Genomic DNA, 15278 nt, shown 5'->3' with positions numbered 1-15278 from the left:
TGCCCTGAGTTGCCCCCATGGTTCTCTGCAGCTTGCCGGCTCGCGGTGGGCCCCGAGAAGCTCTCAGCATACAGGCTACTTAGAGCTGGATGGGTTCGTACTTAGAGGATTCCCTGTCCGGCCGATCTCAGCTGGCATCCCCCTGCCCACCGGCCCCAGATTCTAGAGAGAGGCTCGGTTATTTTGTATTTTGTTTTTTTTTGGCCGCGCCCTGAGGCCTGTGGGATCTTAGTTCCCCGACCAGGGATTGAACCTGAGCCCTTGGCAGTGAAAGCGCGGAGTCCTAACCACTGGACTGCTAGGGAATTCCTGAGGCTTGGTTGTTTTGAATGTTGTGAAAAGCTGTCCCCACATTGAGCATTTCCCAGCTGAGGCAGCTCAGTCCACCCAATATCTCAGAGCTCTTTGCTTTTGGTGAGAATTTTCTCAGTTCAGAGTAGAAATGTTGATTATACCATACCGGTCAAGAACTCTACCTGGTAATTAATTGAGTAAAAAGTCAAGGGACTTCCCTGGCGGTCCAGTGGTTAAGAATCCGCCTTTCAATGCAGGGGACACGGGTTTGATCCCTGGTCCGGGAAGATCCCACATGACGCAGAGCAACTAAGCCCATGTGCCACAACCACTGAGCCTGCGCTCTAGAGCCCGCGAGCCACAAATACTGAGCCTGCATGCCACAACTACTGAGCCCGCGAGCCACAACTGCTGACTGAGCCCTTGTGCCACAACTACTGAAGCCCGCATGCCTAGAGCCCGTGCTCTGCCACAAGAGAAGCCACCGCAATGAGAAGCCCATGCACTGCAACGAAGAGTAGCCCCCGCTTCCCGCAACTAGAGAAAGCCAGCACGCAGCAAAGAAGACCCAACGCAGCCAAAAATAAATAAATACAATAAATAAATTTATTTAAAAGAAAAAAAAGACTCTGTGTTCCACTGCAGGGGGTGTGGGTTCAATCCCTGGTTGGGGGAACTAAGATCCGGCGTGCTGCGGCAAAAAAAAAAAAAGTCAATTTGTTTTCCAATTGAAAAAATTACGTAGCATGTGCAGTTTGGTAGACAAAAATCTTTCAAAACGTGGGGTTCCTTGGGTCAAAAAATACGCAAAGGGTCCCTGAGTGGTGCAGAAGTTGGAAATTGCTAATCTAGTCCAACCCCCTCACTTTGAGGGAGGAAACTGACACCGGCAGACAGGGGAGACCCATGCCAGGTCTTCGGGCTGGGATGGGGCTGAGTCAGGACTAAAAGCCAGAGCCCTAGGCTTGTGGGAGAGGCCAGTGTCTGAACAGGCTTCTTGTGTCCCACTGTGTGTGTGTCTGTCCTGGGCTGTCTGCCCCCCAGGACAGCGATTGTGGCATTCCTTTTGAGCGGTGCCCAGACAGGTGGGGAGGTGTAAAAGCCTCTTCGATGACGGTGTCATGGAATAGGTGTTATAGGATAGGGGCAGTGCTGCAGGTGTGTTCACTGGGCTGCCTGTATCACAGTGGGGAGCTACGTGGAAAGAAGGTCATAAAAAATGCAAATTCTTGGGCCCTGTTATAGACCTACTGTGGTGGTCTGGTACACTGGTGCTCCCTACCCCCACCTGTGAACCCCAGCTCCTGCTACTCACACCCTAGTTAAGCCTCACCCCGCAATTCCCCCCACTTCCCCACCCCTGTCCACCTCCCACATGGACTCTGGGCTTGGCCATTGACTTGCTTTGGCCAGTGAGACACTGGCCAGCGTGATAGAAGCAGAGGCTTGCTTGATAGGTAGGTGCCCACACATTAGACTTGTCCTTTTGGAATGTGTGCTCTTGGAGCCCTGAGCTATCATGTTAAGTAGGGCCAGGTACCCCATTGGAGAGAGCATGTGAGAGGGAAGGCAGAGAGGGAACGGGGGGAGGGGGAGGGACAGGGTCAGTTGTGTGAATGAAGAAGCTGTCTTAGACATTTTAGCCCCAGCTGAGGCCATGTGGGAAAGCACCACCCGGCGCACCCACCACCCAACGCCCTGGTGGTGGGGGATGGGGCACTGGTTACTGCCAGGCAAGGCTCCCCACTTGACCCCTGCTCATGGGGATGGGGTGGGACTGGCTGCAGTTTTTTCCATGGTGCTTGGCTAGAGTAGGGCATTTATTGTTTTAAAAGTTTTTGTCTTGCTAAACTGCACCTTTCCTAGTCCTTTGGCTAAAGAGAGGAGGCTTGTCTTGGGGCTGTTTTTGTCCACGTTTATTGGTCTTTCTGGTCTTATTGCTGACTTCTCCCGCAACACATCTGGGCTATAGCAGGCAAAAAGAAAACCCAGAGAACTCACTGCACTGTCGTTCCTTGGGTCCTGAGGTCCCTAGTCAGTCTGCCTTCTTCTCTCCCCCTTTAGAGTCTTCTTATGTTTGTTTTATATGTAATGCCCAGGATTTTTAGCTGGACTTTGCAGAAGGAAAAGGGACAAGTACATTTACTCCATCTTTTGCCCAGGAACCAGAAATCCAGATTTGCCTGTTCTTGAGCTTCATATAAATAGAATCCAAAAGAAAGGCCAAACTTGACCCTGAAGTCAACAGAAAAGAAATAAAAAAATCTCTGTCAACAACGACAACAAAAAAATAGAATCCACTATGTATGTTCTTCTCAGTTTGTGCTTCTCTTGCTCATCATGATGTCTTGAGATTTTTTCCATGTGGCTGTGTGTAGTTGGATGCTTTTCGTTGCTGTATAGTATTCAACTATGTAAGCAAACCACACGGTAGCATTTGCACAGTGGAGTCCTAGACAGCAGTGAAAAAGCAAACTACCTCAACTGCATGCAATAACCACACGATTTGTTGATCAGTCCTTCTGTGGATGGGCATTTGGCTTGCTTCCAGTTTGGAGCTACTATGAGTAAAGCTGCTACAAGTGTTCTTGGTCATGGGTTTCAGTGACCACAAACACTCATTTCTGTTGGGAATAAATACTGCAAAAGCCTCTTAACTGGTCTCTTCGTTTTAGCCTGTTGCCTCCTTCTAGTAACTTTTCCATATCAAAGCCACAGTGATCTTTCAAAAACATTAACTGGATCTCTTCTCCACCCTTGCTCAAAAATACCAGTGCCTTCCTTTCTTGCTTAGAATAAAATCCAGATCCTCACCATGGTCCACAAGGCCCTACAGGATCTAGCCCCTGCCTGTTCTTTGTTCCTACCTTGTTTACTCCCCTCTCTGCTGTCCCTTCACCTACCCACACACCTGTCCACCCACCCATTCAGTTTTGGGTACCTTCAGTGTGCCGAGCTCACTCCCACTTCAGGACATGTGCCCTTGCTGTCCCCTCTGCCAGAAACAGTCTCCCCCCAAATTATCACATACTTCCTTTTCCCCTTTATATAAGTCTTTGTTCAAATGTTATCTCTATAAAGAGGGATTCTAAAATGGCCCCCACTTATCCTCTCTATCCCTTTACCCACATTATTTTTCTTGATGGTTCCCATCATCACTTGAACTTTTACTCTTTATTTGTGGAGTGTCTCCCACTTTGGCATGAAACATCCATAGGGTTATCTCGTGGTTATGTGCTGTGTCCCGCTGCCTAGAGCAGTGCTGCATGTAGTAGGTGCTCAGGAAACATTTGTTAAATGTTAAAGACACTGACATGGGATTTGGTCAGATGCCTCAGTTCTGACACCAGCCTCATCTTCAAGCTATATCACGGGCCATGTCCCTTAGACTCTAATCTCCTGGAATCTTGTGACAATGCAGGTTCTGATCAGGAGGTCTGGGGTGGGACCTGAGATTCTGCCTTTCCTACCAGCTCCCAGGTGATGCCCAAGCTGTGGGACCTGAGACCCAGGCTTTGAATAGTGAGGCCGTAACTGCTTTGAGCCTCAGTTTCCACACCTGTAAAATGGCTCATTGTGGAAAACAAGTGGGTGAAGTGTGTAAAGCACTGTGCACAGTGCCTGGCCTTAGCACACACTCAGTAAGTTTCGACTGCCCCTCCTCTGGGGACCTTTCAGGGTCTGAAACTCAAAGTAGTTGTTGGTTTTCTCCCTCTGATTCTTTCCATCCCCACGTGTTTAGTCCCCTACACAGACCCTCAGCAGAGCCTTGTCCAGTTTATTTCTCCATTGCTGGCCAGCAATCTGCTCCATTCTCCTGTCATGGGCAGAGGTTTTGGGAGGATTCTGGCATTTTGACAGTCATGGGGGCATTATGCAAATGAGATACAAAGCAGCAGTTAATGAGCCCTGATTGCATTTGCCCAGCACTGGGGAACACGGAGGATAACTGCTGGGCTGGGGAGGGGGGCAATTATACTCTTTGTGTTGAACAAGGAGGCGGTGACAGAACAGGTTGGCTGCTCCTGGGGGGCACGAGAGCAGCTGCCCTGTGGCCTGGGTGAGGCCCCCTCCTCATTTGTAGACTGATCCCACCTGTGGGACTGGAACACAGTTAAGGTCCAGGAATAGGGGCTGAGGTCGGGCATGGTGTGTGTGTGTGTGTGTGTGTGTGTGTGTGTGTGTGTGTGTGTGTGTGTGTGTGTGTGTGTGTGTGTGTGTGTGTGTGTGTGTGTGTGTGTGTGTGTGTGTGTGTGTGTGTGTGTGTGTGTGTGTGTGTGTGTGTGTGGCATGGGGGGTGTCCCTGGGCCTGTCCAGGGCCTACAAGTAGGGGAGTGGAGGCTGCAGATGGCGACTCCTTGATATTTTTCTAGCCCAATTAACATGCAGAGGAAAGTTGCAACAAAACTGTGGCAGAGGACAATTTTCCCCTGAATGGGGTTCACTTGGGAAGAAGGAGACGAGGGAGGTAGGAGATAAAGACGGAGTAGTTTCAAAGGGCACAGGCTGACATGGCGTAACCTATTACCCGTATTTTTGCTGGTTTGGGGGGTGTCTCTTATCGATGTCAACTTTGACAAAAACTAAGGATATCCCAATCTGGTTGTCTTCTACCCTTATGATACCTGTCTTGGGGGCCCTCCCAACAGCAGATGGGGCTGATCAGGCTGACAGTAGGGTGGGGTGGGGTGGATGCTCTCTGGCCTGGGGAAGGTGGGGGGGCGACAGAAGGGGTCAGCTTCTCGCACAGAGCCTACCTGAGTGTGGGAGGGCAGAACTCAGGGGTCTGCCAGGCAGCAGATGGGGCTGGATCAGGCTGATGGAGGTGGGTCGGGGGCAGCTGTCTTTGGTATCCCTGGATGGAGCCGGCTCTTTAGGAGAAAGATGATCCGAGGCTGGGGGCTGGCAGGTGGGCAGGGGGCTCTGCTTACAGGGCCTGGGAACTCGATCCCTCCCCACCCCCTAGCTCTCCCGGGAATCTCTGCTCTGAGGCACCAGGCATCCCCACCCTCTTGGCCTGGGTGTCGACCTCACCGACTACTGAGGACCTCCAGGCCTGGGGACACCCAGCGTCAGGCTTCTGGCCCAAGTAGGCCAGGCTGGAAGTCACCTCTGAGGTCGTTTGGGGGAGGGGTCCTCACTCATGCCCACTATGTGACTGGCACTTCAAGTACTTATGACCCTGTCCTGCCTTTGACCTAAGGATGAGAAGCACCCTGGCTGTGAAACTCCTAGAAGATGGGTGGCTGTTACTGTGTTTCCTAATCAGATCCTTCCTAATGGAACCAACATAGAGCCTCGGGAAAAGCTTGGCAGGCATAGGGTTCAAATCCCAGCCCAGGCATTTTCTGGCTTTGTCCCCTTGGGCAAATCGCTCAATCTCTCAGAGCCTCTGTTTCCTAATCAGTCCTGTGACCTCACCTGCAGGGCTGCCGTGACAGCCAGAGACGCTACAGGAGAACCGGGCTCAGTAAATCCACTAGCTCGTCACTCCTAAGGGCAGGGACTTTGTTTTGCCCACGGCCTGTGTCCCAGCACCTAGAACAGTTCGTGGTGGGTGCCTAGTAAATATCCGTTGAATGAAAGAAATGCCCTATTTCATCTATTCTAAGATGCTTTCCCCCTCACGTTTGACAGCACTGATATTAGGATGCTTCATACAATTTATAGCATGTCTTGGTTTAATTGGCAGCAGTCTTATGATTGAGAGGGGTCTTAGATGGGATGAACTATGGGAGAGGCTATCATTATTATTAACAGGCACTTTTTGGCTTAATTTTTGGTGGGCTTCTGGTTCTTTCTGATTGTGTGTGCCCTCTCCAGGCTGTGTGGGGTCCCTGAGAATCACCCTAGGGCACAGGGGCTGCCGTGATCCTGCCTGAGGTCTTTCTGAGGCGGTGCTGGGCTGGGGTCAGCACATCCTGTGGGGAACACTGTGTGTCCTGGGCCCCTTTCTCCACTTGATCTACAGCCCCCGCTCCGGCCCCCACTGGATGCTATCCCTCCTGGGGAGGAGGGGGTGGCAGGGCTGTCTGAGTCTGGAACTCCCTCTGGGGAGGAGGGTCCCATTTTACTCAATCCTGTCATAATTCCAAGTACCAGGACTGGACAGCAGCTAGGAGGGTGGGGGGAATATCTGTGAGCCTCCTAGGCTGAGGGGGCTCTAGGTAGGATCTAGTCTGGACCAGGCAGAGGACTTTCAGAATGAGGGAGAGGGAGTGGGGGAGGGTGGACCCCGTCTCCTCCCAACCCCAGTCCCCTCCAGTCCCTCCAGCAGCCAAGCTAAGACACGGTGGGCAGATTAGTATCTAGAAGAGCAGACAGATCCTCTCCTGGTTGGGACACTTACTTGTGTCACCGATCCGTCCCATAAGGCTAGGGTTGGGGGCTTGCGTGTATAGCAGTGATTTTATGTAGGAAGGGTTTGTGTGATACATGTTCTGGATCCGTGTAGATGTGTGTACACTGATATTAGTGTTAGAGTTATGTGTAAGTATGTGTGTGTGTTACCTGTGCATGTATAGGTAGATCCACAGATTTGTGGAAATGCACGTGTGCAAATGCATGTAATGGGTGTTTGTATATATATAAGTGTGTCGTTGGGGTGCACATGTGCATGGACACATGTTGGTGCTAATGAGCCATACGTGTGTGGTACAAGCCTAGATGTTTGCTCTAAGGGGTGTGTGACAGCTGTGGCCTGTGGGAGCAGCACCAGAATTTGGATTACAAAGCCTCGCTGCCAATAACAAGCCCAGGAGCCTTGGATGCCCAGACGAGTTGTTTCACTACTGCGGGCCTCAGTTTCCAATCTGTAAAATGGGTATGGAATCTCATGGAATGAGATTGTAGACAAGCATCTCACACTCGGCCTGACACAGAAAAATCTCAGAATAAAAGTTTGGAATTGAGGAATGACTGAATGAGAATAAATGATTAAGCAAGTAGAAATGTTTTACAGAGAGGCACGCGGTAAGATTTTAAGGACCTGAGGGAAACATGTGGAAAGGTGCAGCTTACAGTGCCTTGAAGGGATGCTGGGGGAGCAGGGTCTCAGGCAGAAACAGAAGACGGGGATGGAGCAGGGACCCCCCCCACCCCGTGGGGCGTGGCTGCAAGAGCCTGGGAAGGTGAAGTGTGCGCGTGCCCAACCGCCCGGGGATGCAGGAGCCGCAACGTAGGCGGGCGTCCCCCGGTGTACGCGGGAAAGAGGCTGGCTGAGCGAGCATTGCCCGGTTGCCATAGAAACGAGAAGGAGGTGGGTGGTGGGAGAAGGAGGCGGGGGGCGGGAGAAGGAGGCGGGGCGGGAGGCGGGAGGGGGAGGAGGCGGCCGTGGGGGCGGGGAGCTGGCTTCTGCAGTTCGGGCGCTGCTGCCTTCCCGAGCAGCGAGCGGTGGAGGGAACCCAAGAGGACAGAGCTCCTGGCCCGGGCGCCAGGCCCCCTCCCCGCCCGCCACCACGGAGAAGGAGGAGGACAGCCGGCCCCTCCGGCCCTGGCCTGGCCCAGTGGGGACAGTGCACTCCTACGTGCCCCTGGCTGGGTGCCCAGACGGGCCCAGGTAGGCATTCCGGTGGGGACAGCCAGAAGAGGCTGCACGGAGAGTGGGGCCCCGGGGCTGTCCTGCCTTCCTACCGGCAGTACCTGGTGGCAAGCACAGGGGCCGAAGGGGCCAGGGCCAGTAGACCTGGTGGGGAGCAGCCTGCATCCTGAGAGGCCCTCTTCAGAACCTGGGGCCTCCCCATCAGGAGGACTGTGCCCCTGCTAGCTCTCCTCTGCACTTCTGTCCCTCTCTCCACCCCTGCCACAGGTCCCGACTGGAGAAATGCCTCTTCCCAGGCACAGCAGGCCAAGGGGGCTGGAGCTCCCAGGAACCCAAAGTGCCTGCTCCCCAGTCTGAGGCTGGTGGGGGTGGGTGGGTAAGGATGCCCCCCGCCCCCGCTCAGGGCACTGCTGGGCCCTGGCCATTTGGAACCAGCAGAACCCACCCCCCCCATCAGCAGCCTCCTTGCTGGCCCCATTGCTCTCAGGCCATGGGCTTAGAGCCCCGGGTCATGGGGGAGGCATCTCTCTTCTCCCCCAAGCTGAGGCCCTTACCTCTCCTTGTTCTCCCTGCAGACCCAGTTCCCCCAGATCTCCCAGAGGACCCCTGTCCCACCACTGCAGCAAGCCCAAGGGCTCCATGCTGGGGTATAGGAGAATGGGCCCTGATTGGGTGGGGGGTGCCTGTGGCCCTCCCTCCCCCTCTCTCTGTGCCTCTGCTGCATTGCTTCTGGGGATGACTCCACTGCTGCTGGGGGAGCTCGGGGCACTGCAGAGGAGCCGCTGCCTGCTGCCCAGGAGGGGGTGGGGCCGGGCCTGGGGGGGCGCTGGGCCGCACTGCCTGGCTCTGGGCACGGAGGGGGCAGGAGGGTCTGCAGCAGCGCAGTGGGTGGGGTGCACCTGGTCCTGGTGGGCCCTGGGCCACAGCTAAAGGGCCTCGGCCAGCGTGGGGAGGAGATCCCAGCCTGAGGGGGCAGGGGGTGGTGTGTGCAACCTCAGGCGTGCCTAGGGTGCCTGGGCCTTGGAGGGTCTGCCCCCTTCTCCTGCCTGCCGTCCCCGGCACCCCCTGAGAGCTTGGCTGGGTCCTGGCACCACTCTGTGGAGCTTCCCCTTCCCTGGGCACTTGGGGAGTGAGAGCACCTGGGACAGGGGCCAGTGTGACGGGGCTGGGGGATATGTGCTGAGAGGCTGACGTGGCTCCATTCATTTCTGCAAACCTTAGTTGCACCTGCTGAGTATAGGCACAAGGGCCTCCCCCTTCAGTGTTAAGGGCCCAGGAGGTGAGAGGGCGGGTCTCAGGTGGCAGGAGCTTGGGTGGGGTTGCAGATCTGCCCAGAAGCTGGCAACCCAGTAACCCATGTGCACCGTCACCATCTGCCCCCTGCTTCTCTGAGCTCCGGCACAGATCAGGGCCTGGGGCTGGCACTGGCGTCTATCCTGCTTCACCTCCTACAGCTGCGCCAGCCTCCATCCCGGCCACAACAAGGGCCGGTGAGGCCTGGAGGTCAAGAGCTGGAAGGATCTGTCCCTTCCCCAGGCCCTTCAGGCCTGGCCCTGACCACCCCCACCCCCCTCCATTCCTGTTTGGCCTTCTCTAGGCCACATTCCCCTTCTCTTCAATTTTTTTCTGTCCCGTGTCCCCCTGGGGTCTGTCTTTGCTTGCTCTGTCTCTCTCCTACCCTTTTTGCCCCAAGGCTCTGGGGCAGTTAACCAGCAGAATGGCCTCCTGGGGCCCATTTCCCAGCCCCACCCCATCACCCCCAGTGGGCTCACAGCCCAGGGCACATGCCCCCCACCTCCAGCAGCCTTCCCAGCATCAGAGGGAGCTGAAGGGAAGCCCCAGGAGCACTCAGAGGCCAGGGCCCCAGGACTAGAAGAACAGTTTGGTCCAGGCTGGCCCCTCCCCACATGCCCCCAGTGCAGGAGCTCTGGGGAGAAGAAGGAACACCTCCACTTGGCTCTCAGGGCGCCAAAACTGAGCTCCCATCTCCCTTAAATTGTTTCTCCCGCGGTGCTCTCCATCTCAGGAAACAGCACCCCACCTGCCAGCTGCTCAGGCCCAAACCCTGATGCCACCCTTGACTCCTCCTCCCTCTCGCACTCACATCCAAACCATCAGCAAATTCTGTTGGCCCCAAGTCTGAGTATTTCCCACCCCACCCGCCTCTCACTGCTTCTGGCATTACTACCTTGGTCTGAGCCCCCATCTTCCCTGATGGGAGGGCTGCAGCCACCTGCCAGCAGGTGCCCTGTACTTCTTGCCCCCCGTAGTCCCCTATTCCTATGCCCCCAGCAGCCAGGGAGCCTTTAAAACCTAAGCCAGGGACTTTCCTGGTGGTCCAGTGGCTAAGACGCCATGCTGCCAATGCAGAGGGCCTGGGTTTGATCCCTGGTCAGAGAACTAGATCCCACGTGCCTCAACTAAAACATCCCACGTGCCGCAACTAAAGCATCCTGCATGCCGCAACTGAAAAAGATCCCGCATGCAGCAAGTAAAAGATCCTGCATGCGGCAACTAAGACCCGGTGCAGCCAAATAAATAAATGAATAAATATTAAAAACAACAACAACAAAAAAAACCCTAAGCCAGATCACATCCCACCTCTTCTCACACCCTGCAGTGGCTCCCATCTCACTTGATGGGGGAAAAGTCACAGGCCTCACTCGGACCTACAAGGCACCACGTGTCTGCATTCTCTCCCCGCCTTCCCCACCAACCTCTCTGACCTCAGCCTTCCCCTCTCCTCCTCACTCCCTCTGTTCCAGCCACATGGCCCCCTTGTTCCTCAACCATGGCAGCCATGCTTGTGCCTCAGGGCCTTTGCACTGGCTGTTCCCTCGGCCTGGATGCTCTTCCCCCAGATATCTGCATGGTGCCCTCCCTCACCTCCTTCAGGTCTTTGCTCAAATGCCACTTGCTGAGAATGGCCTTCTCTGACCAACCTGTGTAAAACAGCATCGCTCCTAAGCCCCCACCATCCCTCCCTGACCCCTTCACTGCCTTATTCTTCTCCAGAGCTTTTGTCACCTACCACACTTGATCATTTACTTTTTCATCTGGTTTCTTGTCTGTCTAGCTCTCTAGAACGTCAGCTCCATGAGGCAGGCGGGTTTCTGGTTTGCTCATGCTGTAGCCCAGAGCTGCACTCTAAGGATCAGGGCTGCAATTAAAGCCAGGAGTCTCTGCCTCAGTGGCTGGCCCCCTGCATCCGTGCTGTAATGGTTTCAGCCCTCACAGGGGAAGGGATGCAATGCCCCCCTGGCTGGGCAGTTGTCCCAGGGCATCGACAGGATGTCCTGCATGGACTGGGTGCATGCTTCTTGCCTTTTTCTGACCCAGCCATGGCCAGGACAGCTGTACCCGGCCAGGGAGGGGAGGAGGGTGGGCTGCATGCGTCCCACCCCCATTGCTGCTCAAGACGGAGGGCCCTTTCTTCCTGGTCAGAGTTCTGTGCCTCGGGAAAGCCTGCTGTGCACCCACCAGGGGCATCATCCACAGGGCGGGCAGACCTGGTTCCTGCCCTCCAGGAGACCACAGATGCAGAGGGCTCAGGACAGGACACACCCTGTCAGGACAGAGGGCCCATGTGTGGGATGACTGGTCTCGAGGAGACGCATCCAGAGCAGGGAGGATGGGGGCCTGTCTTCCCACCACCTCCCACTCCTGCCTCCCCATCTGTGGAGCCTGAGACAAGGCTATGATTAGAGTGGTTCATTGGGAGGTGGTCCCTGGAAACACAGAGAGTGTGGAGGTGAGGCATGAAGGGAGGTTGAGTAAGCTGGTTCCCACTGTGGGCAGCTGGGGCTCGATCCCACTGGGTACCTCTGAGAGCCAGTGTAGCCAGGAAGGTGGGGAGCCGGGGTGTGTGTACACCTGTTCCACCGGTCATTGCTTGAGACTTCCCCTGACCACCCTCTTCCCTGCCTGGTTTTCTTCAACTGTTGTTAATGTTAATCACCTAATGAGGTGATGTTTATCCACTGCTTGGCTTCCTGTCTGCACTGGAGTGTATGCTTCATGGGGGGAAGGCCTGGTCTCCTTCCCTGCTGAGCCTGCAGCACCCAGAATGGTCTTAGAGGCTCCCTAGAGACGGGTGGGCCTAATGAGACGTTGCCCCATCCACGGCCTGGGAGCAGGGGAGCGCAGGGGGCTGCCTTTGGGGGTGATTTTCTGGAGGAGAGAGAGGGCCTGGGGCCTGATGGGGCTGGAGGGAGAGGGGATAGGATAGGAGTGGTGAGGGCTGAAGGTTGGAGTCAGGGGAGCGGCCAGGAGGAGGAGAGGGGAGGCCAGCCAGGGGCGGCTGGGGTGCGGTGCCTTCAACCCTTTCCCGCAGGGACGAACCCTGCGGCCCACCCGTTCCCTCAGCTCTGCGCCCCTCTGGGGCCCTCCAGCCTCAAGTGAGACCGAGGCTCTGCCTCCCTCAGTCTCCCCATTTGCCTCCATCCTCTTCCCGCCTCCCCACCTTGGGGTTTATTGTTTCTGAAGGCAGGGTGCTTTGGGGACTGCCCTGGGGACCTACCTCACAGAAGATGGAGGTTGGGGAGCCTGGTTTTTAGACCCGAAGAGAAGGCAAGAGAAAGCCAGGCCTGGGATCTTCTCTTCACAGGGAACCTGGAGACCTGGGGTTCCAGATGAGACCCAACCGTCATGGAAGGTGGTCTTAGTCAGCTCGGGCTGCTGTAACAAAATACCACAGACTCGGCAGCTTAAACAACAGACACTTATTTCTCACAGCCTGGAGGCTGGAAGTCCAGTATCAAGATGCCAGCCTATCAGGGCCCTGGTGAGACCTCTCTTCCGGGCTTGTAGATGCAGCCTTCCCGCTGTGTCCCCACACAGCCTTCCCTCTGCTTGAGCCCGGGGAGAGGGGGCGAGCTCTTCCTCTTCTTATAAGGACGCCAATCCTATTGGATTAGGACCTCACCCTTATGAACTCATTTAACCGTAATTACCTCCTAAAAGCCCTATCTCCAAATACAGTCACTTTGCGGAGGTAGAGTATCAATATATAAATTTGAGGGGAACACAAGTCAGTCCTTAGCAAAGGTCTATGGGGGTGTTAGTCCAAAGAGGGGAGAAGGAGACGTGAGGTCATCCAGAGAGATCATCCAGACAGTCTCCTGTTTTGAAAGCTCTGCAGCTGTGGCAAGAGCGGGTAATAATACCCATAGTAATAATAACAGTTAACGCGGTGCTTCCCATGGCTACTCATTTCACCCTCACACCAACCCCATGGGGTTGGTGGTATCGTCACCTCCATTTTGCAGATGAGGAAACTGAGGCACAGAGAGTTTAAGCAATTTGCCAAAGTCACACAGCCAGTAAAGTGGCAAAGCCGGGATTTGAACCCAGTCGCTCTGTCTGGCCCCACAGCAGGGCCCTTAACTAATTTGCTCCTAGTGCTGATCTGGTGGGAGTTGCTGTGCATGTCAGGAGAGCAGGCTGCATCCTGAAGCCAGCAAGACGTGGTTGATGGCAGGGTGTGATGAGGAGCCGCACCCGGGTGTGGGGCTGAGGTAGGCTTCTTGCAGGGGACTGAGCTGGCCCTTGAAAGGAAGCAGGGTTGTTTTGGGGAGAGGTGATCCATAGGAGGGAGGATAGCATGCACCCCAGGCAGGAGAGAAGGCGTGAGCAAAGGAGCAGAGCCCGGAATGAGCTTGGGGTGTGTGTCACAGGGAGGGGTGGAAGGACAGCATATTCCAGCTGACCTGGATCCTTCTCTCTGCATCTGAAGCCCCAGCAGAGACTGGTAAGGGTCCTTGGGTGGCCCCACGTCAGGCACAGTGAGCCCGTCCATCTCTGAGTGAGGTGAGGGGCGGGGGAGCTGCTGGGAATGTTTGTGGGATCTGAGACCCACCCTGCGTGAGGGGGAGGCAGCTCTGGCTTCTCATGGCCCTGCCCAGGTTTGAGCTGAGCCAGTCCCGTAGGCCAGGAGGGCTGGGGTGACACCCATGGAGTACGGGCTCTGGGACGGAGGGGCAGGGGAAGGACTCACCCTTGGGTCTGGGTCTGACTCTGCCTCCTCCCTGCTGTGTGACCTTGGACATGTTATTTAACCTCTCTGAGTCTCAGAGAAGGCAGGGAAGTCATCACTCATCTCAATGGGTTGTTATGAGAATTAGAAATAAAGTGCATCAAGAGGTTGGCACATAGTAGGTATTCAAAAATGGTTGTGGTTAATATGAACGGAGAGTGAAGAGAGGGTGATGTGACAGCCCGATTGCTACCTATTCTGTCTGTGCTGCGGGATCCCTAGGGATGGAGGGCACCATCCCGAGGGCAGAATCATCATGGGGGATCGAGGAGGAAGAGACCCTGGAACTGGACCCTGAGGGTTGACCAAGAGGAAAGGAAGGGGGCTCGGAAACAGAGGACAGGAGGGATCTGGGACCCCCTCCTCTGGGATTCCGGCTCTTGGTTGTGTCATCATCATTATCAACATTTATAGAGCACCGACTGTGTGCAGGTTACTATGTTTGGCTCTAGGGTACAGAATTCAGTGTTTCTGCTATTTAATGAATGAATGTTCCAGAAGGTCCTTAGCATTTATTCATCATTCTACAAATAAGGATCATGCACTTACTATGTGCCAGGCACTGCTCAGGATCTGCTGATGGGTTGGGTGTGGGGTGCGAGAAGAAAGAGGAGCTGGGTGACTCCGAGGCCTGTGGTTGTTAGTGGCTAATGCCTAGGAATCTACATGGTGCCGTCCACACCCTTCTGCCCTCCCTGGGCTCATGCTGTTAATTTCTCTATCCCTTCTCCAAGCCAGGGGTCGAGGGAACATGACCAAGGCCTCTGCCCCCCAAAGTCTTTTAGAGGCATCTGGCAGTGGGCCTGGGGCCTGAGGGGGAACACCTTTCACCTTCGGGCTCTTTTCTCATTAAAGGCAAGTTCAAGGCCTGCATTAAAACTTCAAACTTCCATAGTGGTCTGTGTTTTTCAAAAAGAACTTAACCACCCTTTTATCATTTGCTCTTTGAAGACTCAAATATTGTTTTCTCATCATATGAGTTAGAAAACTGAGACACCCATGACGCGACCCGGCCGAGATCTCACTGGTAAAAGAGGTCAAGCTGGGGCCAGAGCCCAATACCTCCTGTGCCACATGCGTGCCAAGGGCTATGGCATCCTTGGGGGTGAGAAAGGCCTGGCACCTTCCCTGGCTCCACAGACAGGGCCCATCCTGAAATGGGACTCTCACCCCTATTCCAGCAACAGAGGTGACAAATCAGAAGTGAGAGCTGACAGGCTCTTTCAGTCGGGTCTCAGCCTCAGGGCGCTCATCTACAATGTGGGGGTGAGAACGGCCCCCACCTTACAGGGCTGCGGTGGGGATTAGAGGCACTAAGACATGCCGACAGGCCCTGGCACCAAGTCCGTGCTCCATAAATGCCAGCTCTTATTATTAATGATACAGGGCTTCCAGGGCCACAGTAGCTTT

General features: G+C 55.0%; 1 protein-coding gene across 2 annotated transcripts in view; it reads left to right on the top strand.

The window, feature by feature from the left end:
* Positions 1 to 15278, top strand: part of PACSIN1 (protein kinase C and casein kinase substrate in neurons 1) — a 64031-nt gene that overhangs the window by 30203 nt on the left and 18550 nt on the right. Inside the window, exon 1 of one of the 2 annotated variants that reach the window (XM_082415067.1) lies at positions 7680 to 7852. The exons of the other annotated variant lie outside the window; for it this stretch is intronic. The gene's annotated coding sequence lies outside the window, so the exon portion shown is untranslated. Of the gene's footprint in view, positions 1 to 7679; positions 7853 to 15278 lie in introns of those variants that run through there. 2 annotated transcript variants of the gene reach the window in all.

This window comes from Balaenoptera physalus, assembly GCF_965194825.1.
Source record: "Balaenoptera physalus genome assembly, chromosome: 11".
Lineage (NCBI taxonomy): Eukaryota > Metazoa > Chordata > Mammalia > Artiodactyla > Balaenopteridae > Balaenoptera > Balaenoptera physalus.
The sequence above is the reverse complement of the archived record's forward strand: the minus strand, read 5'-3'. Positions and strand labels throughout refer to the sequence as shown.